Below are 21,816 nucleotides of genomic sequence, written 5' to 3'. Positions count from 1 at the left end.
AGTTTTTGCATCAACAGGATGTTGAGGTTTTAGATGGAAAACAACAGATGCCCCTTTATGCATTGAGAATAGTATAAAATTTTGAATGAGAAAACAAATTTTGCCTTCTCTATAGAGTTAATCTAAAGACAGAATGGTTACTGAGAGGAAAAAGCCTTCCTTAAAGCACCAAAGCATGACAGCTCTGTGTTGGGCCCTCAGATCCAGAAACTGATTCCCATTGCAGGCTATGTGTCAGACAACTGAGTGCCCTCTAATCTGGTCCTCAGCCGAAACACATCTCTACAATGAACACTCTGATTCCCTTCAGTCCTACAACAGAGCTAATTTCATCAGAGTGTTGATGAGGAATAGAATCTAACGCAAACACACAGTACTGACACCTATAAACATGACACCCATAGCATCCGTATGGATTCTTTGCACGTAACTGGGATGCTCAGAGCTAGTTCATGCAGCAGATTGAAGAGGATGTGGAAGTACGACGCTCTCCTGTACCATTGCCATCGCATTGCCTGCGTGGGGTTAGCTTGCCGGGCTGCTTTCTGCGGAACAACAGTGACATCCAGTGGCCACAGGGACTCTTCGGAGCTGCTTGGTGCGTGCCGCAGGCATCACTCAGCCCTGTTAATGCCTTTGTTACGTGAAAAATGAGCTGCAAAGTATTAAAAGCTGGTGAGCCACTACTGGAAATGAGGGTCCGTTTTCAGCAGCAAAACTGTGCATTACACAAGATGACCAAAGAGAGGAAGTTCAGCCCACATAGCTGGGGAGACAAGACTCAAATAACACATATAAATATTTTGGTGAGCAGGGAGAGGGTGTTTCTGGAAGGGGAAGGTCAGCTTCATGCCTCTGATCGCTAAGCCCCAGAACAAAAAATTTGATGAGGTGTAACCCTAAGATAGAAAGACCGGTGTTATTTTTGCTTCTCCTCCTTTTTTCAACCTTATGACTGCAGAGTTAAATCTTCCATCCGCAGCCAATGGACTTTAAAAAACAAAACAAATATACAAAGAAAGAGGGAGGCAGGGAGGAAGGAAGGCTGTGATTTTCCTCATATCTGCTCATTGCTGATACTCTGGCTCCAAAATAGTGAGTACCAGAAAACAGGGAAAATCAATGAGTCAGTGATGCTGCAATCTCCCCGACTTTTTTTCCCAGCAGCCCAACTTTATTGTAAGAGATGACAAGAGCTACCCTTACAAAACTGACCCGAGGCTAAGTCTGCACTGAAAACCTCTATCTGTGGAACCACATTGGTTTAAGCAGTGACACTTTTATTCATGTTTTTTATTCCTGGTAAATCCCTAGAGCAGGATTAGCTGTACTAGCAAAAACTCATGCAAAGGAGTGATGGGAAGCAAGTTAACAGGCAGCAGCCTCCACAAACGGGGAGTGCCTGGGGCAGCCCCAGTTCACCTGCTGCGTCCTCTCCTCATCCTCCTCATCTTCCTCCCACGAAGCTGAGGAGGAGGCACTTAGCACGCTGCCTACAAACTGTGCTGGAGGATTTGTGTAGTTGTGACAGCTCAGCTTTCCTGCAACAAAGCCACCCTTCATCATCCTGACTTGTATGAGCCTTCTCTACAGCAACATAGCAGCTTTCCTAGTATGTCAATTTACCAGAAATAAGCAACTGCAGTAAATAGTACTGATTACAAGTGTTTCAACACAATTTACTGCAACTGCAATACCAAATTTTCATCTTGTAAGGCCTCTAACAATGAAAATACTCATCAGGTGGAGAGATGCCATTATAATGCAGGCAGAAGGGCTCTGTGTATCTGAGTAACTGAGCTTGTGCATTAAAGATCAAAGAATGCAATAATTACTCAAGAAGCCATTCCCAATATCATCATCCTTGGCTGCACAGTAGTTATCATAGCTCAAACTTATTTATAAGTTACATGAGTACTGAGAAAGGAATCCATGACCCATGAATGTTGAGAAGTGGCTTCTTGGTTCCTGAGAGGGAAGAAAAACAGGTAATTAATTAAGGTAACCAGTAGCTTTATTTTGAGATTTCCTAGTAGCTCTAGGGACACCCAGGGCTGTCAGTGAATTGGAAGAAAATCAATAGCTAATTGAGAAATAAACATTCATTTATTCATTTATTTGCTGTTCCAGGTCATCCCCTGCAACATCAAGCCATGAAAGGGGAGCTCTGCTCTCATAAGACAGCCATCACTGGAGCTGTCTGAAGACATTGGCAGATTGTCAATGTGTCCTCACAGTAGATCTGAGGGAAAGGTGGGACCACCTAGGACCACCTGCTGGAGCAGAAGGTTGTAATCTTGCTCCAAATCAGCCTGTGAGCTCCTCACAACATTGCCTGAGATGTTTCCCTTTGCCTTTCCCTTGCTCTAGCCCTGCTCATGCCTCCCAAGAATTGCTTCACTTCTAGCAATCCTGGTGGTGGATTCCTCACTATCAATGAAGATCTGGGGGATGCCAGGGGACACCTGAGGAGGGGTGGATCTATTCTAGGTGAGATGGCACCCGCAGTTGACTGATAGCAGAAAAAAGGTCTTGTGGGCCCATGTAAATCTAAAGAGGTTCAGCAAAGCCAATTGCAAGGTGTTGCATTTAGGCCAGGGCAGTTCCAGGTGCGTACAGACTGGGAAAATAAATTCTTGAGAATAGCCCAACCAAGAAGGTCCTAGAGGTTCTAGTAGATGAAAAACTTCACATGAGCCAATATAGTGCACTTGTAGCCCAGAAGGCAAAAGGTATGCTGAGCTGCATAAACAGAGGGGTGGCCAGCAGAGTAACGGAGGGTATCGTCTCCCTCTACTCTATCTTTGTAAGGCCCAATGTGGAGTACTGCGTCCAAACCTGTAGCGCTCAGCACAGGAAAGACATGGAGCTGCTGGAGCGGGTCCAGAGAAGGACCATGAAGATGATCAAAGGGCTGGAGCACCTCTGCTACAAAAACAGGCTGAGAGAGCTAAGCTTATTCAGTTTGGAGAAGGCAAGGCTCCACAGAGACCTCATTGTGGCCTTCCAGTATTTAAAGGAAGCTTTCAAGCAGGAAGGAAATCAACTTTTTACATGAGTAGATAGTGATAGGACAAGGGGAAGAGGTTTAAAACTAAAGGAGGGGAGATTTCAATTAGATGTCGGGGGAAGTTTTTCACCGAAAGGGTGGAGAGAAGCTGGCACAGGCTGCCCAGAGAAGCTGTGGATGCCCAGTCCCTTCTAGATGTTCAAGGTTGGGTCCCTGACAGCCTAATGTAGTGCTTGATCTCACAGTTGGCAACCCTGCCAGCTGCAGAGGGCTTGGAAATAGCTGGTCTTTGAAATCCCTTCCAACCCAAGCCATTCTGCAATTCTATGAAAGCCTGCAAGATATCACTCCTGAAGGCCTAGCCCTCAGTACAGCAGGCAGACTCCAAATGAGACCAGGCCACACAGCGCAGGAGAAAGCAGTGAGGCTAGGCTGGGTCACAGAAACACAGGTGATAATTGGCAGCTCCATATTGGCAGGAGGAACATCCAAACATGTCCTTACAACACGAGGGAAGTGCCACAGGGCTCTCCAGCCACCTCACTTCAGCCTTGCCTCCCTGCTCACACGTGTGGTAGCTGCCACAGCACCTCCTGCCAGGTGCTGACAAAGGAGCCCACCTGGCACCACACAGATGCTGCCTCCCAAACAACAGGCCTCCAGGAAAGATGTGCAGAGTGCCAGAAGATTTATAGGAAACAAATTCTCCTAGGAAACAAAAGGGAAAAAAAACATGGGCAGTAAGAGCAAAGAAGACAGGAGCAAAGCTTGCTGTGATGAAATACAGCTGAGGAAACAAAGATGCAGGAGGGGCCAGGCTGGTGTGATGGATCATAATGCCATGCTGACTTTGATCCTCACTTCTGATTTGGTCCTGCACTGATGTTACTTATTATCCTTGAGTACTAAACTGGGGCCATGGTAGGATTTTATTAAAACCTCCATAAAATCCCTTCTTTCTTGCCCTTCATGGACACAGTCTTACTGACTCTTGGTGTATCTAGCCCAGCTTCACATTCTCATGACATCTCATTGGGGTTTGAGTGGGATTCTTTAGCAATATTGCTAGTGCAATAACAAGAATCATAGAATCATTAAGGTTGGAAAAGACTACTAAAATCATCTAGTCCAGCTGTCAACCCATGCCTGTGACAGTTCTAAGCCATATCCCTCAGAGCCACATCTCCACATTTCTTGAACACCTCCAAGGACAGTGACTCCACCACCTCCCTGAGGCAGCCTGTTTCAATAATTCACTACATCCAACCTGAACTTTCCCTGGCACAATTTAAGGCCTTTCATTACCTCTTGTCCTGTCACTGTCACCTGGAAGAAGAGGCTGGCCCCATCTTGGTCTGATTACAAGAAGAAGATATGGCTGAAGCTATGTTCTACTCCTCTCTGCAGCCAGCAGAAAACTGCAAATCTGCTGACTTCTATCCTTCTTTGTCTTTCACTTTTTAATCACATCAAGCTTCAGTCACAGATACTGCTTTCTAGACAGAGGTCTGACTTTCAGCAAATTGCTTGTTAGCTTGTAAAATAGCTTGTTTAACTTGCAAAACATCCAAGGAGCTGTCATAAACCTTCCTCCAGAAGGATGCCAGTGGGTAGGAGGAAAGACCTAGCATGCAGCAGCATTTTACCTGTGCAGTTATCCATCCTTTTCTTCTCAATTCTTTCAGTTTCCTTTTGAGTGCTGAGGGCCTTCCCCCTGCTCTCACTGTCAGCCTGGTTGCCACTGCAACTATAAACAGAGGCACCACTCTGCAATACTTTTTAATTTTTCACTTCTTTTTTTGCAGAGGCACAGACCCTCTTGCTCACCTGGTGAGCTGAGTCATCTGACATTACAATTGCTCTTTTCCAGAGGCCAATAGGCTCCAGCTACTAAACCATCATCATCTAGCCTCCCCCTGTGGGCATACTATGTTAATTTATACCCACCATCAAGCATCTGTGATACCATTTGTGCTGCAGATACTGTGGAGGGAATTGATGGTTATTCAGATCTGGTGTTAACTGAGGAAAAACTGATTTATTTCCACACCAAGTGGAGCAGTTACTAAAACCAGTGTGGATGAACACTCCTTTTTCAGTGTGCCTTGGCTGCATGCTAATAGTTTGGAGTCTAGATGACTCATTCATTGGAGAAACTTTGCTCTGTGAATTATTCACTTTTTCAGCCTACTAAGCCAGATAATAGGAGATGGCAGAACCTTTCCTCATCTCTCAGAGGGTGTATTAATATCTTTTAAACATTCATACTCTGCCCAAATGTATATATTTCAAGACTTATTTTTGTCTGAGTTCTTTTTTTTCCAGTTGGGTTGATAGTCCTTTGTTCTAACTTAGCTTCTAACATGAAGGTTTGGCTGGGAATAGAGTCATACTTCTGTGTGAAGAAGATAGGCAATTTATTCCCTATGCTGGAGAAAATCCTAATACTACCCTCTTCTTTTCTGCCCTATAGACATTGCCTGTATCCAAAGACACAGTCACTTCCAATTTATTTTAAAATGCAAACGTCTCTATCCATCTACATGATTGAATTCTTCATCATCATTTACACTGATCACAGAAACTTTTCTCTGAGGTAAAATCCCAGACACACTTTACTGCTTGTGCCTACTCAAAGCAGTTTCCATGACACCTTTGTAGCAGCTCTCTACTCTCTTCCTCATACTGATCCCCCATTTTGACTTCACATCCTGCCTTGTGCCTGTCCAAAGCACAGGGTCCTGCTCCTCTGCCCACTTTGCTTCTCATTCCAGCCACAAGCAGAAAAGTTTACCTCTCCCTCTCCACTCACTCCATTCACACCTTCCTCTATGCTGATCCCTTCCCAAGGAGCACCATTTCCCCATCACATAACTGACCTTCTCTTGCAACCCTGCGCTGTTCCCAGCTCCTCCAACAGATGAGTCACCAACACCTCACATCGCGGATATTTAAACCCCAAAGGAGAAAGAAGTGCCAGAAGACTCTGTGCACTGACAGGAACATTAGAATTGCTGATGCTCTTACATATAGATGGTCACATTTTACATGTAAGTTAATGGATGTTCTGTTAATTAGAAACAATGCTGAATCTAACAAGGGAAAGACAGGCAAGATAGGTCTGAGTCGCTATCCTAGATTCCTCTTCGAGCTCATCTCTTCCAGGATGTCTGAAAGTTTGGGAGGAGACTTAGATGGCTGAGCTGCTCTTCATGTACTAATTTTATTTCATTTTGTTGCATGTATGTCAAAGCTGTTAACACTTGTTCAGGCAAGGACCAGATTATTTTGTCATTACAAAGACCTTGCACAGCCAAATCCTCATCCAGCTTGTCTGTCAGCTTCCAGTTATGGCCATCATGTTAATATCCAATTTCATGCCACTCCCTTTGTCTATCCTTTGGAGCATCAGATCTGAGAAAGTCTATCTGAGGTCAATTCACCTTTTGCACCGCCTATTGCAACAGACTTCTGCCACAAACCTCTTCACAAAACTAGTAAAACAGTGATATATAGAAAGGTTTGACTCAGAGTGCTTTTTATCCATTCATTCTTACTACAGAAACTTATCAACATTACATATAATGATATTGATGTTGAGATTAGTCATACACTTGAACACGTATGAAGACAGTTTCTGATCACAGTAAGGTCAAACAGATATTTCCTATTTGCTCTGAGCCACTATTTACCTTTGGCTCTTCACAATTTTGTTGTACCAATAATGTTTTGACAGAGATGTTTAACATTTAACCAAGGTCCTGTGTTAGCTTTTAATCAACCAATTGTTATATTCTGTATCACTGAACTTAATTTTTCCTTTTTGCTTTTTCCAGCTTAAGCATTACATTTCATTTCAAACCAATCTCCAAATAGGCCAAATATAATCACATGCAAACTTCCTTATATTTTCTTTATTTCAGGATAATAAAAAAGCACATGAAATAAGTATATCTGAAGTGCAGTGTTGAATGATGCACTGCGAAATGAATAACATGGGAAGTAATAGGTAAAAGAAAGAAATAGCATGGTGAGTGTCGTTTTAAGAAGAATTAACACTTTCAAGGAGAGTGAAGGACACATAGGAATAGTTCTTGGCCTAAAGATATGAACATGGGAGAGACTCAAAAGAAGTTTTGTCTTGCACAGCCAGTGCAAGCAATTGCAATACTGTTTTATACCAAGATCGTTCCTTGCAGGATAGAGAAGCAGAGAAATCCATATATATATTAACACTGCGGGAGCAAAAAGGAGATAGATAGATAGATAGATAGATAGATAGATAGATAGATAGATAGATAGATAGAGATATACTGAAGCATCCAGAGTCCTACAGGTCTATGCTTCTGCACTACCTAGCTCAGAGCAACTGCCATCCCTTTACTGCAGGTGAATAAAGGAGAGATAGTGTTAAATTTTCTGGCAAGCAGTTTAACACATCTTCCATTCTGGGACTTTAATTATGTCCAGGTGGTATCCAGGTGCAGCCGTCTGGACTATCTCCATTGGGCACATTTGCTTATAGAATAGTTTGGTTGTTTTTCTTTTTTTCTGCTTTAGAAAGATGTATTCTCTTGGCCATTAATTATGGGCTTCTATTCTTCCCAAATTTTCAGTCCCTAAACTGAGTAACAGCTAATCAAAGCCATAAATAAAAGAAGCTTGTTTTGACAACTAAAACCACATCTAAATAGCTTATACAATATGCTTGGTCTCACTGATCTTTCCAAAATCTACAGCAGGGGACATTTTAAAGCATGTATTATTAGTCCAGAGTTTAATATAGTTGCTTTTATTTTTATTTTTTTTTCCTGAGACCACTGAATTTCTTCATGAAACTTAAAAAAGAACTCGAACTTCATAAGGCAGCTATGTTAGAATATAACAATGAGAAAGAAGTGTGACATCAATACAATAAGAGCCTGGGGGGAAAAAGTAAAAACAAACAAAAAAAACACTTTACAGAGAATTTCCCATTAAGCAGACACAAAATTCCACCACCAGTTTCGGCTACGTCCAATAGTTTCACTAAAGCTGCTCAAGAGGACAGTGCTGTCAGAAATGGTACTGTGGCAAACAATCAAACCCCAAATATAGGCTGGCAAACATATTAACAAACAAATGCTTCTCATGGTAGTAAGGTCCAACAATGCCATTAGCTGGGATGGCCAAAATTGTCTATATCCACAATAATCTTCACTCAACATTATAAGATAATCACAATCCAAACTTAGTTTGGATCATATTAAAGTGCTGTAAAAGACAGATGATCAGAGAAAACAATTTTTTGTGAAGTTATTGCAGACTGACTCAGCTTAAATTAAACACAAAACACAGTAAGATTTCTTTGCAACTAAGATTAGAACAAAACTGCAGGTAAATCTGATAAACTGAATCTTGAAAGAATGGTAAAGTACGGCTTCCCTAAGATAAAGGTGACCAGCATGCTGAAATAGGAAGGATGAGAAAATATTCTGCCTTAAGTTACGAAAGCTCTGACACATGATTTTTGAAGTCTGTTCCGTAGAACTGAGGAACAGCAAGTGTATGACCTGCAACTAAGAAGGTGAAAAAAATTGACCCATATTTACAAATCTACTAGAGCCACCTCAATAACTTGCTAGGCTTTCATTAGCATTCTGTGGGAAGTCTAATTAATGATGCAGAGGTAAAAGCAATATGGGATAAAATGCAACATGGGTTTACTAAAGGTAGACCTTGCCAGACCTACTCAATTTCTTTCCTTGAGAAGATAACTAAGAACATAGCAAGGGAAGTATTTCCAGAAAAAGAGAGAAGCATTCACGTCTTTGTATGAGGCCCAGGTGATACTATTTGGAACACTGCGTACAGTCCTGGTCGCCCGCATTTCAGGAAGATATCTTCCAGCTGGATGAGATGCAGAGAGGTCAGCAGGAAGGTTAGGAAAATGGATGTGAGAAGCCTGGCTGCTCAGCCTAATGGGGATGCTGGCAAGGGACGTGGCTATGAGTCAAGCACCTTGGAGAGAAGAGTCCTATCTAAAGGACAACACTGGCACAGAACCTGTGCATACAGAGTGGTCCAGAGTAGATTTAGTCTGCGAGGAAAACTGACTGCAAAAGCAATGCAGCTCAGCAGAGGTTTCCAAGAAAAGCTGTGGTACAGAAAGCTGATTGCATTTCAGGGTGAGACTTGGATATTTTAGAAGGGGGAGCTCAGCACAGTGGCCTGTCAGACACTTAGGATCTATCTTTTTTTCCTCAGGTCACTCAGTGCTTTTAAAAGGCCATTGCTACATTTTCATTTAAAACACATGCTCTGAACTAACTTTCAAATTAAATTATTCAAATCAGATTTTGCTAAAAGTACAGTATAAAGTTCGCATTACTGTAAGATTACAAAATGGCAATAACATGGAAAGTTACTTAAAAACAAATATAACGTGGTCACTTTAATACTTTACATAATTTGTATTCAAAAATGTCTGTATTTTAATGTCAATGAGTATTATCTTGAAAATTGTTCATTATGCTATCGTAAATTAACAAAACTAGAAATGGAAATAAAATCTTGTAGCAATACAGAGTTATTGGTATAAGTACAGACTGGATGTTACTGATCATTAATGCAAACTCCCCATTAGAGTAAGAGAAGACACAAAGAGCCTGATTCTGGTTCCAGTTAAATCAGCTGGCCAAGAGTTGAGTACTCTCACTCTTTCATAGGATCATGGAGTGTCTTGAGGTGAAGGGACATTACAGCCCTCCCAGTTCTAACCCCCTGCCATGGGCAGAGCTGCCACTTCCAACCTGCCCTTGAGAACCTCCAGGGATGGGGCATCCACAGCTTCTCTGGGCAGCCTGTGCCAGTGCCTCACCGCCCTCTGAGTAAAGATTTTTTCCTAATGTCTAACCTACATTTCCCCTCTTTTAGTTTAAAGACATTCCCCCTCGTCCTTTCACAATCAGACCATATAAAAAGTTGGTCCCCCTCCTGTTTATATGCTTCCTGCAAGTACTGGAAGGCCACAGTGAGGTCTCCCCAGAACTTTCTTTTCTCCAAGATAAACAAGCCTAACTCCCTCAACCTTTCTTCATAGGAGAGGTACTCCAGCCCTTTGATCATCTCCATGGTTGTCCTCTGGACCTACTCCAACAGCACCACATCTTTCTTGTGCTGCAGGCCCCAGCCCTGGACACAGTACTATTTTTGCTTCAGTTTCCCCACCTGTAGCACTGTAAAAGATCACAGCATTTTCAATCAAAATTTTATGAAGGTTGACTGTGTTGTGAACGAAAATGCAATGGCTCTCAATGATCCATATTTCCACAGAGCATGAGAGACACTAATACAGTAAAAGGAGGCAAAATCCTTCTTTAGAACTCTTTTGAATAGAAGAAAAATTATAGCACCATAGACTGGGTGCCAGGCGCCTAGTCCAGTCTACCTACAAGGGTAACACCATTAGACCAAGCTGAAAGACACTTGCTTACAACAGAGTTTCATAGAATCATTTAATATCCTGAGATGGAAGGGACCCATAAGGATCATCAAGTCCAATACCTGACTCCACAGAGGACCACCCAGTATTCAAACCCTGTGTCTAAGAATTGTTCAAATGCTTCTTGAATTCCAGCACATTTTAAGGCTGTGACCATTGCCTTGGGGAGCCTGTTCCATGCCCACAGCTCTCTGGCAAAGATTCTTTTCCTAACACCTCACTTTGAGTGGGACACAGTATGTACGCGTGTGTTAGCCTTGAAACTTGCTGGATTTGAAGCAACCTCTTCTGCATGTAAAAGCTCTAAAAATCTTTAAAATATCAGAAGAATGGCCTACAAAGCTGCAGATAAGCTGTATGAAACATTTAAGGACTATTTAATATTTTCTACTGATCTAAATCCTTAAATCACCTTAATCTCTTATGCTCATCTAAGAGCTTAAGCTCCATGTACTGCTGTAATCAAACATTAATCTGATCAATATTTATTGAACGTAAATATGTAGATAAAGTATAAACTTCGTATTATTAAAAAGTTGCGAAGTTTAAAACATTTCATGAATAAATGTTTTTTCAACTGACTTCAACCAGGCAGTCAGATTTACATGAAGTTTCAAACAGAAATAGTCTAATCTCTATATTGTACACAGCTATATTGTGTTTGGGATCTCCTCTTTGTTTTTTATGAAGTTGTGGACCATTACGGAAAAGAATAATGAAATGAGGCCACAGCATTATTTTATGACTAGTTAATACATCTCAAAATATTTGAAAAATCATAAAATCACATAATGGCTTGACTTGGAAGAGACATTAAAGCCCCCCCCAGTCCCACCCTGTGCCGTGGGCAGGGCTACCATCCAGCAGCTCAGCTGCCCAACCTGGCCAGGGATGGGACAGCACAGCTTCTCTCTGTGCAGCCTGTTCAGCACTTCCTTCATGAGTAATTGCACACTGTTATTTTGTTGGCCCTCGGAAGGGTTTTGGTCACACACTGCACAGTGCTCACCAATATTCTGAAATGTGGATTGGCTGGCAGCCATGCTATCTTGTACTTCCTACTACAGCATTTTGTTTTTAGAAAATGATAGTTTGCTTCTTCAGTCTTCTCCTTTCACAAAACCACACGGAGAGAATTTTGCACTCCCTAACACAGAAGTAAGAGATATCTACAGCAGTTAAGGACAAAAGAAGAAAAAGGAAGGTGGTGTTGAAGGACCAGCAGCTTCTGTTATTGGAGCCATTCCAGGCCCCAACAGTGCAGAGGCAATGGAGCAACTTAAGGTCCACCTCATCCGCTCTGAGAAAGGTGATCTCCCTCTCTTTGCTCCCCACTCCAAGCAAACACCACAACTGTACTTGCCCTTCACCAGCGAAGAAATGGATTTTAGTCTGGAAACCTTTTGACACAGTCCTCAGAGCATTCATTTGAGATATTGAAAATGATTATTAAGTTTTGGCTATAAACTGAAGTAGAAATTAAATGAAAAATTTCAAGAAAAAAAAAAAAAGAAGAAAAAGAAGTTAATTTTTGTATAGCCTCAAATTTAGTACAAACTCAAAAGAATCAGAGGGCATCACCCAACTTTGAACTCACAGGCCTGAGCAGAATCACTAGTTAGTCAAACCTCAAACCTGCTCTCAGTTCTCATTGTTACACGCAAGGATAATGCCCTTGCAGTCCTGGGACATCGAGGTTCCCAGTAGGCACCCAGCTCTTGAAAGCCACCTCCTGGGCTTAGTGTCACCTTACTGCCTCAGATCTCTGCCCTCCTCTCTCTGAGGCAGGATACAGCTTTCAAATTCACCTCCTGGCTGTGAAGCTGTTTTCTCCTATTAGAAAAGCTAAATTGGATGCTAAGTGCCCTGACTGTCAGCAAAGCACGCTGATGGTAGGAGCCACCAGGGCAGTCTGAAGTGCCGCTCTTCTTTTTGCTGCCTGCTGCCCCACCGCAGGCTCACCAGCAGCCCTTCAGGTGCCTGGGCTGCGGTGGTGGCTTTCCTTTCAATTAATAAATCTAAACCACGAAGAGTCGTGGAGAGGCAAAAATTATTCAGGGCAGTCAAAGGGGACAAGGCAAAGGCTAATGGCCTGAAGCAAGAAAGACAGACAATCTGGGATGAAAAGATCCCAGTAGCAAGGTCAGCCAAAGCACCCACAGGGGTTCTTACACTGGTGGGTTTTGCTTTGGGAGGGTCAGGAGGAATGAAGAAGGGGAGGCTTGTGTGAAGACTTTGTGGCTTCATGTGTGAGAAATAAATAGACTTGGGCCAGGAATACTAATTGCTACAGTCAGGCTTTAAGCTACTCTGCTGTGGATGAGGCAGTCCCCACTCCCTGACATGACCATCAAACTGTTAAATAATTAACACACACATTTCGCTTCAAGTTAGGCAATTTTGAAAAAATTAAACAGTATGTTGGCCAGATTAAGAGTAGCAAAACTCCACTAGAGGTGACCAATGGGGTTGTCTCCACTAAGCAAGTGCAAAATGAACAAAATGCATTATCGCTCCTCAGAAGAATCTCTGATGTTGGTGTCATTCCTTTCCCACTAGCTGGTGCAACTGAAAGCCTAAAGTCCCATTAACAGAAATATCAATAAAACCCCTATAGTTTCAGCCTGAGAGCCCAATCAAATTAGATACAAGTTTTCCCCAGTAAGCCCTGCCCTGCTCAGCAAGAGAGCAGAAGAAATCTTCTTAATTTCACCTGAAAGCTCATTGCTCTCTCCAGATTGGTCATATTTTTATGTAGTGTTTTGGAAAACAGAGCAGCTCCTCCTGCTCATCCTCCCTGCACTGATGTGTCCTCCCAACAGTACCAACCCAGTGGCTGCCCAAGAAACAACCTGCACAGAGGCAGGGCCTGGGCTCTGGATACACTCAGACTGTAGGCCTGGTAAAAAGATCAACAAAGAAGCACTGGCTCAAGCAAAACACAGCAGAGAAAATCTGATACATTAATGAAAAAATTAACAGGTCCATATGATATTATACAAACCACTTACAGAGAGCAGAATAGGAACATTGTTCCTGTCACCAGAAAACCAGGCAATGAGTTGACCTAAAGCAGAACAAGCTGAAAACTGATTGGTCTATACACTCCAGAATCTGTTACTGAAACATAAGACAAATAATGTAAACAGTTAAACTTCAAAGGCCATAGTGGTCACTTAACTACCATGGCATTATTCCAGAAATTAATTTGGCTCACGTACTGTAACACAGGCATTTGCACAGACATATTGTCTTTGTGTATACTTGAGGACTGACTGTATGCACAGTCAGTTGTCAAAAGGAGCAGAATCAGTTAAATGGAAATGCCTCAGCAGGGAACTCCACTAATTTTAACAGATACAGACAGTTTCCCCCAGACAAAGGGCTCGAGCTGGAGCTAATGATGCTAAGATTGTTAGCATGCCAGAAAGTGTGGCAGAACCCCCTGTGGAGGTGCTCCATCCCCAGAAGCCCAGTTGAGCAGATCTCTATGAAGATGTCCACCTGCAGGCTGGGAGAGGTCTATTTTTGGCATAATTTGGCCAAAGTCACTGCAGGTCTGCTAAAACACTAAGCTGAAGATTTGCCCTGTAGAAAATAGTTGAGAAACGTATCCAATTACTCATATGCAAAGCTGCAGCTTCCTTGTTGCTTTAATTTGACCTCAGACCAAACTGCTGACAAAGGTGGAGGCCTTGCTTCTCCTGCTACGCCAGCAGGTAGCACATATGAGTTTGTGTAGTAAGCTGGATAAGATGCTCCTCCTAACCTGTCCTAAACCAACTAACCAAAAAGAGAAATGGCTGCTCCTCACCCAGGTCAGCCTCTAGCCTCATCTCATGGGACTGCATGGCACCTCGGAGGGTGACAGTGGGGCAGTCATGTGTCCAGGAGTAGCTGCAACTGCAGCAGCAGGAAGGATAGCAGAGCTGGACAGCTTTTTTATCAGCAGTTATTCATAGTTAGAACAGCTGAAAGCATTCAAAAGAAAAAGATTTATATCAGAGAGAGGGAATTTTTTTCAGTGAACCAATTCTGATGTCCTGTTCTCAACTTGATATCCTTTTCCACAGGTGATTGAAGGCTCTTGTTTTAAATGTAGAGCACAGGAAAGCAACTTAGGAAGAAGTTCTGCACTGACTGAAGATTATCTGTATGACTAAACTATTCTTTTCTTTGTCAAAGTAATAAGCCCTTCCACTAATCTTCTGCTGCAAAGTAAATATTAGAAGAAATATAACAGATCTGGTGGCATTTTTAGCAGACAGGTGCTGGTGTCATATCACGCAGCACTGTACATACAAATGGCAACCTTCTGAAAAACTGGTGGATTTGCAAGGCTTAACAATATCATGTAGCACTAGTGACATCTGCAGGTACACAGAGGTTGGAACAGTGAGAGGAAAATGCCAATATAAGGCTCTGGTGAGAATCTCTTGTAAGGAAAATCAGCAGATGCATTCACAGTGCCTGCCCTCACAGTCACACCAGGGATGAACGGGCTCTCTGGACTACTGTCACAAGAGGTTAAGTCATTCCACACTCTGGAGGAGATTCTCATTTCATCAGAAATGTAGGTAGTTAGAGAAAGATGACTTTCTATTTTGCAAGACACCCACATAGAAGCATGACTATCGTCTTTAGTGCGAGTGAGAAGTAAAGGAATGATCTTCAGGGAGTGGTTGTGCCACTGCCATAGTCACCTGGGTAGAATCTTTTAAGTTGGAATGGATCATTAAAGGTCATCTAGTCCAACTCCCCTGCAATGAACAGGGACACCTACAGCTACATCAGGCTGCTCAGAGCCACATCCAGCCTGATCTTGAGCGTCTCCAGAAACAGAGCATCCACCACCTCTCTGGGCAGTGCTTTCGTGCGCCTCACCACCCCTATTATAAAAAACTTTATCCTTATATCCAAATTAAATCTCCTCTCTTGCAATTTGAAACCATTTCCCCTTGTCTTATCACAACAGACCCTGTTAAAGAGACTGTTCCCTTCTTTCTTATAGCCTCCCTTTAAATACGGAAAGGCCACTCTCAGGTCCCCCCGGAGTCTTCTCTTCCCCAGGCTGAACAGCCCCAGTTCTCTCAGCCTGCCCTCATAGATGAGGTGTTCCATCCCTTGCATCACTTTTTGGCCCTTCTCTGGACACACTCCAACAGCTCCATGTCTCTCCTGTACTGAGGACTCCATATCTGGACACAGTAATCCAGGTGAGGCCTCACCAGCACAGAGCAGAGAGGCAGGATTACCTCCCTCACCCTGCTGGCCACACTTCTTTTGATGCAGCCCAGCATATGGTTGGCTTTCTTGGCTGTGAGGGCACACTGCTGGCCTACATCTAGCTTGCCATCCACCAGTACCACCATGTCCTTTCCTGCAGGGCTGTGCTCCATCCTTATGTCCCCCAGCTTGTACTGATAGTGGGAGTTGCCATGACCCAAGTGCAAGACCTTGCACTTGGCTTTGTTGAACCTCCTGAATTTCTCCTGAGCCCATTCTCAAGGCTCAACAGGCCTCTCTGGATGGCAGAGTGAGCCAAGAGACAACAGTATGAAGGAGGCAACCATGAACTATCTTAGGGAAGATGGAGAAATGGGGGCAACTAATTTAAAAATTTTCCACAACTCAAGACAGAGCATTACAGTGAAGAGTCACTGTAGTTACATTGAGTTTTGTTGCAACTGATAGGTCTAACAGATGCTCTACTTTAAAGAGAGTGTGATAAGAGAAAATTCCCACCAGAAAAAGAAAAAAGACAAAGAGAAAGCATACTCAAGATAAAACCTCTGGGCAGAGTTGTTTGGCAAGGAGAGCAAGTGAGTGAGAGAGTATGCACGAGTGAAGATCAGAGCACTGTGCAAACATTTACAAGCAAGAAATTTTGGTCCAGCCTGAGGAATAACAGCTAGATCCTAACAAAAATGAGCTGAGGGGGAGAAGTCTTAGGAGGGCAATATCTGGATTTGTTGATGTAAGGAAGGAGACAGTCTGCTTTTTTAATTTCCCCTTTGTTCAAGAAAGCAGTCTCTTAAACACAGTAAAAAATTGAACTTCACCTTCAATTTCTTCATTTTTTGATGCTATTCCAGTTCTGCCACACACAAATCCAACCACGCTACTTTTTAACCATGCTAGGAAAGATATTTCTCACTCATTTCATTAATGCTGCTGTTAAAACACTGTCTGTAAACCAAAGGAACAAAGGTATAAAAACAGAGCAACGAGGAAGTGTTTTTTTCTAGTCTGCATAGATTTGTTGTGGGCTTTTGCTTAAAATTCCTTAATTTCTGGTCCTAAGATTTTTAGTTTTGTTCATTTGTTAGCTTTGTTTTCTTAGCATTTTGTCTTAAACAAACATTATGCAAGAACACAGTTTTACCTAAAAATTACAGCAGCCTAATAGCAGTTAAACAACAGCCACTGAAATACTTACAAGATAAGGGAGGGTATTTATGGTTGTGTTAGACTGCTAACATATTAGCAGCTCAGGGGATATTCAATTTCTGTGTAGATCTCCTAAAGAGAAATATACCTTCACAGTATAGGAAATGAGAAAGAAGATGGTAATGCAAGTGAGAACGGCAATTGGATGAGTCTGTGGTAGTTTTAGTGAAACAGCTGTGCCAATATGCTTGGGGAACAGTTGAACAAGGACACAGACTTGGCAAAACCTATAGTCGGTACAGAAATATGAGTGAATATGAAGTATCTGACGCAAAATGGGAAGCCAAGAATGAGAGTACAAGAAATGTGTTGAGTTTGCAAATTAAAAAAATGGTGTTGAAGGATGTTACTAGAAAGACGCTTCCCTTACTACTGCTAAGGGAAGAGCAATATAACAATAAAGTAATAGGATAGAAGTATGCATCATGCAATGCAAACCTGGTAACATAAATAAAAAGAATTACTGGGCTCTGGAACTGGGGGAGACCATAAAGTAAATGTGAGAAGATGAGCTGGGTCCAAGGTCAATCTCAGAAACCCACCCAAAACCTCAAAAAAATTTGCAAGACAGCTGAGAGCAGCCTACAAGCTCTGTTGTCACTCACACCAGGGCCCCAATTCCAGTCTAATAGTGCTCCAGGATTTCATTAAGATTCGCTCAGCGGGATGTTCCCTCCTGTCACCAGTTCTTTTGGCCAAAGAAGATTTTTATGAAAGATTACACCACTGTTTAGTAATAAAACTTAAAAAGCCACACTTCCAGAATTCAGATAGATTCTCCCTACAAGAAAACATGGCACTGTCTTTTACCCATCTCCAACTTTCGTACTTAGATACACATTTGAGTTTTGTTTATAAAACCCCTTTTTCATATATTTTAATGGAAATTTCCAATAAAATTATGTACTTCAAAGAAGGGCTTTACTCTTGTATTTTGAAATAGCATTTGTTTACTGCGTAAGAAAGAAAGGAAGTGGTTTTGTCCCTCACTTACCAAATAACACTGAGATAGGAAGTTCTATATGGTGCTGTCAATCCAAGGGAGAAGTGAAATTTATGTTAAATGTAATAATCACATTTCTCTCTAACCAGTAGACTTACTGCTACCTTTCATCAGCACATGGCTTGCAGGACCTACACCCTCACTACCACATTTGTCTGGAGGTGTTGGCTGATTGAGCCTGCCCAAACCTTCCTCACACAGGGATTCTGAAATAAGAGTATACAGCGTGCTGCTTGGTTCTTTGTGTTAAAAAATACTTCATAATGACTGAATGGTCTTCAGTGATAAAAAGAGCTTCTTGAGAAAACAAAGATGTCTCTCTTTTTTTAGCTGAGCTCAGCCATGTTTGTTGGCTTTTTTTCTATTACTTGAAAAAAAATCTTCAAACACTATTTTTTTCCAAGGAGAAATTTCAGTTTTGAATTTTTTAAGTTAATTTTCCTCTTCGAAGTTCATTACTGCTTTAGGCTCTTTCTTTGACGAACATAAGCACTTTCACAATCTGCTGTCAACTTTGCCTCTAAGGTCCGCTTCTCCCAACACCTCAAAGCTTCTGACCTCTCCAGTCGTTGCCTCCACGCAGAAATAGAACTGCCATCCTGTTACCCTTTGTTCAGGGAATGTACCAACCAAGCAGTAAAGCTGCACAGGCCACTGGAATATCACCAATGAAACAATAGCTACTGAGGCATATCCATCCTACAGCTTTATTGTTGTTTTGGGGCTCTAACAGATCATCTGGTGTATATGTGTATGAGATAAGCAGTCTTTGAAGCCAATTTGCAATCAGTACCCTGGTAATGCATTTGGTACAGTTTCTTGCAATGATCGGAGTTTGCAAGTAACCTTTCTAGTACCTGCAGATCTCATGTGCCTCCCCTGAAACACTGACGCTTTATTGAACCCTGTCCCCTAAAGCAAAATTTGCGTCAAGAAGCACTGCCTGTATAGAGTAATTGGAGTTGGCTACTCCTAACACGCCAAGCAAGCCCAAATAGAGGCAGAGTTGGGTGCTTTGCCACTTCTCAGAGGAATGAGGCTTGTGCTCAGTACTTTCTATTAACTAAATTTGACTCAGTTCATCAGGATTTAGAAATTTCAAGAAACCTCAGGCTGCATAAAAACAAGTCCTCGCTGATACCAACATTCAGCCCTAGTTCTGGCCTGCGCAACCAACTATGGCAGACCCCCCCAGTACTAGATGCAAGTCAAAGAAAAGAGCAAAAAGGTGGAATGACAGAACAAAATACGACATCTCATAGATATAACAGTGTGTGTCCTTATCTACACATGGCAATGACTTCGTTTTGTAGACATCCTTTTGATAAGCTAACTAGAAATGAGATGTTAAGTCCCTACTACTAACTCTATCAAAAGCATGTCTTATTCAGCATTAAGTAACCGTTCGCACTTAAGACTGACACAAAAGGATTTTCTTGCACATATTCAACATTAATGAATTTGCTAGCTACATTTTAAAAGAATTACAAAAACTTTGTGGGATAAAAAGTTGGTACACTCTGTACTTAAAGAGAAGAGATGGGTGTACTGGGTACTTTTGTGTTCTGATCTACTTGGAATATATTCATTTATAGCAATGTCATGTTATTTTCTGGCATAGAATAAATTTTCTTTCTAGAGGTTCATATGATGCCACATTTTAGATTTTTTATATATAAGGGTGATAACACACCAATGCACTAATTTTTTCAGTGGTAGCACAGCAGTGCTTGTACAGAGCAAAGGAAATTTCAGCTTCTCCCACTGCTCTGCCAGCATGGAGCTGGGGTGGACAGGGAGCTGAGAGGGGACACAGTAAGGACAGCTGACAAAATGGCCAAAGGGATATCCCTGTATCATATAGTATCATACTCAGCAGTAAAATCTGGAGTAAAGAAAGAAGAGGTAGGGGACATTCAAAAGATGGTGCTTGTCTTCCCAAGAAACTATTAGACGTGATGAACCCAACTTTCCTTGGAGTGACTGAACATCTGCCTGCCAGTGGGTAGTAGTAAATGAATCCCATGGTTTGCTTTGCTTGGATATGCCACTTTACCTACTGAATTGTTTCTATTTCAAATCATGAGTTCTTGAACTTTCACCTTAGTAATTCTTCCCCCTATCCCACCTGGGAAAAGTGACCAAGTAGCTGTGTGGTACTGAGTTGCCCACTGGGGTTAAACCACCACACGCAGTAACTATAAGCCTACCTCACTGACCAAGACTTGATAATACCCAGTGCTATCTAGGTACAATATAATAAAAACAAATCTCATAAAAGAACAAATAAGAAGTGTATTCAAACAGTGCTAGAGAAGAAGCAGAAAGTCATAGAATCATAGAATCATAGAACAGCCTGGGTTGAAAAGGGCCAAAATGATCATCTAGTTTCAACCCCCCTGTTATGTGCAGGGTCACCAACCACCAGACCAGGCTGCCCAGAGCCACATCCAGCCTGGCCTCCAGGGATGGGACATCCACAGCCTCCTTGGGCAACCTATTCCAGTGTGTCACCACCCTCTGTGTGAAAAACTTCCTCCTAATATCTAACCTAAACCTCCCCTGTCTTAGCCTAAAACCATTCCCCCTTGTCCTATCACTATCCACTAAGCCAATATTCTTTGTAAATCTCTCAGTTACACTGTAGGCTTCTTAAGTTTGCATTTTAGCCTATGTTAGTCCAAAAAGAAATTCCACAGAAAGAAAGGAAAAAGGGAAAAGAGAAAAAGAAGAAATGACAATAGGTCAAAAACTGTAGGAGCAAAGAACTTTCCCCTTCCCAAGCTGTGTGTGACAGCGGAATAAGAGCAGGCTGTGCTACGTAGCCACCTGGTCTGCCTGGAAACAATGTCAACGTAAGAATGTCTTCTTGCTGTACTTGTAATAAAGTTTTGTATTAACAGTTTGGCAGTGAAATAACAACTTTGTCCCTGGCCATCTTACTCCTGACATTAACCATTCCTCTTTCCACCTGCAGGTGCAAGAATAACCCTCCTTCACCAGAGCCCCACACCTGAGTCCTCGGCAAGACTTTTTCACAAATCTGACTGGACTTCAGTGTTTCTTAGCCTGTAAAAACTTAGAAAATGCAAAAATTGAGACTTCTATATTCCATTTTAGTTGAAAATAAATAAAAGCTGCTATGTATTACTTTCATGCATTCTTTACATTGTTATTTTCTGTTCATATGGTGTATTCAGTAATTAATACCTTCAGCAAAGTTCTTTCCAAAAAAAGAAAACACCTGTCTTTGAAGTAGTTTCTACCAACTCTTTCACTTCCCTGCTCGTGTTTGAAACAACACTTCCTGCATTAGCAATTACATACATATGTAACTTGTGTAAATAGATGAGTTTAGAATATCATAAAGTACAGCACAACATGTAACAGATTAAATGATAGTTCATCTCATGAGGAGAATATTCAGAAGAGGGATAAGTAAAATATAATGATATCCTATAGGAATATGTGCTAAATAAAGCCAGAAGATGAAAGGGACATTCACTGACTCTCACACTACTTTGGAATACATTTCATGATGAAGACAAACTATTCATATTTTTTAAAATTACACTTTATTTATTGAGGAATTTAGTACCTGATATTTCCAGTGTTCTGCAACTAAATAACCCTTCATAGCCTGGAAACTGCATACTGGAAGATTACCTCCATGCTGTCTCAGCTACACCAGCACACAGACTACAGGCAAGTCATTAATATCAGTAATTTTCTTTGCTCATGCAGCAAACCAATCACTGTCTAAGGAAAATTATCCATTTATCAAAACCTCTTGCAAAAGATTTATAATAGAGATGGATGGAAGGGGACAAATGAAATATAATATTTGCTTTTAATTGTTTCTCAATTTGA

The 21,816-nt window shown here is 41.8% G+C and overlaps 1 long non-coding RNA gene across 1 annotated transcript in view; it reads left to right on the top strand.

Annotated features, from left to right (window-relative positions):
- Positions 1 to 21,146, top strand: part of LOC104910296 — a 55,010-nt gene extending 33,864 nt beyond the window's left edge. Inside the window, exon 3 of the long non-coding RNA XR_792939.3 lies at positions 20,924 to 21,146. This is a non-coding gene — a long non-coding RNA (uncharacterized LOC104910296). The remainder of the gene's footprint in view (positions 1 to 20,923) is intronic.
- Positions 21,147 to 21,816: the final 670 nt, after the last annotated feature.

Source organism: Meleagris gallopavo, chromosome 3, assembly GCF_000146605.3.
Source record: "Meleagris gallopavo isolate NT-WF06-2002-E0010 breed Aviagen turkey brand Nicholas breeding stock chromosome 3, Turkey_5.1, whole genome shotgun sequence".
Taxonomy (NCBI): Eukaryota; Metazoa; Chordata; class Aves; order Galliformes; family Phasianidae; genus Meleagris; species Meleagris gallopavo.
Note: the sequence above shows the minus strand (reverse complement) of the source record. Positions and strands in the feature narration are given on the sequence as shown.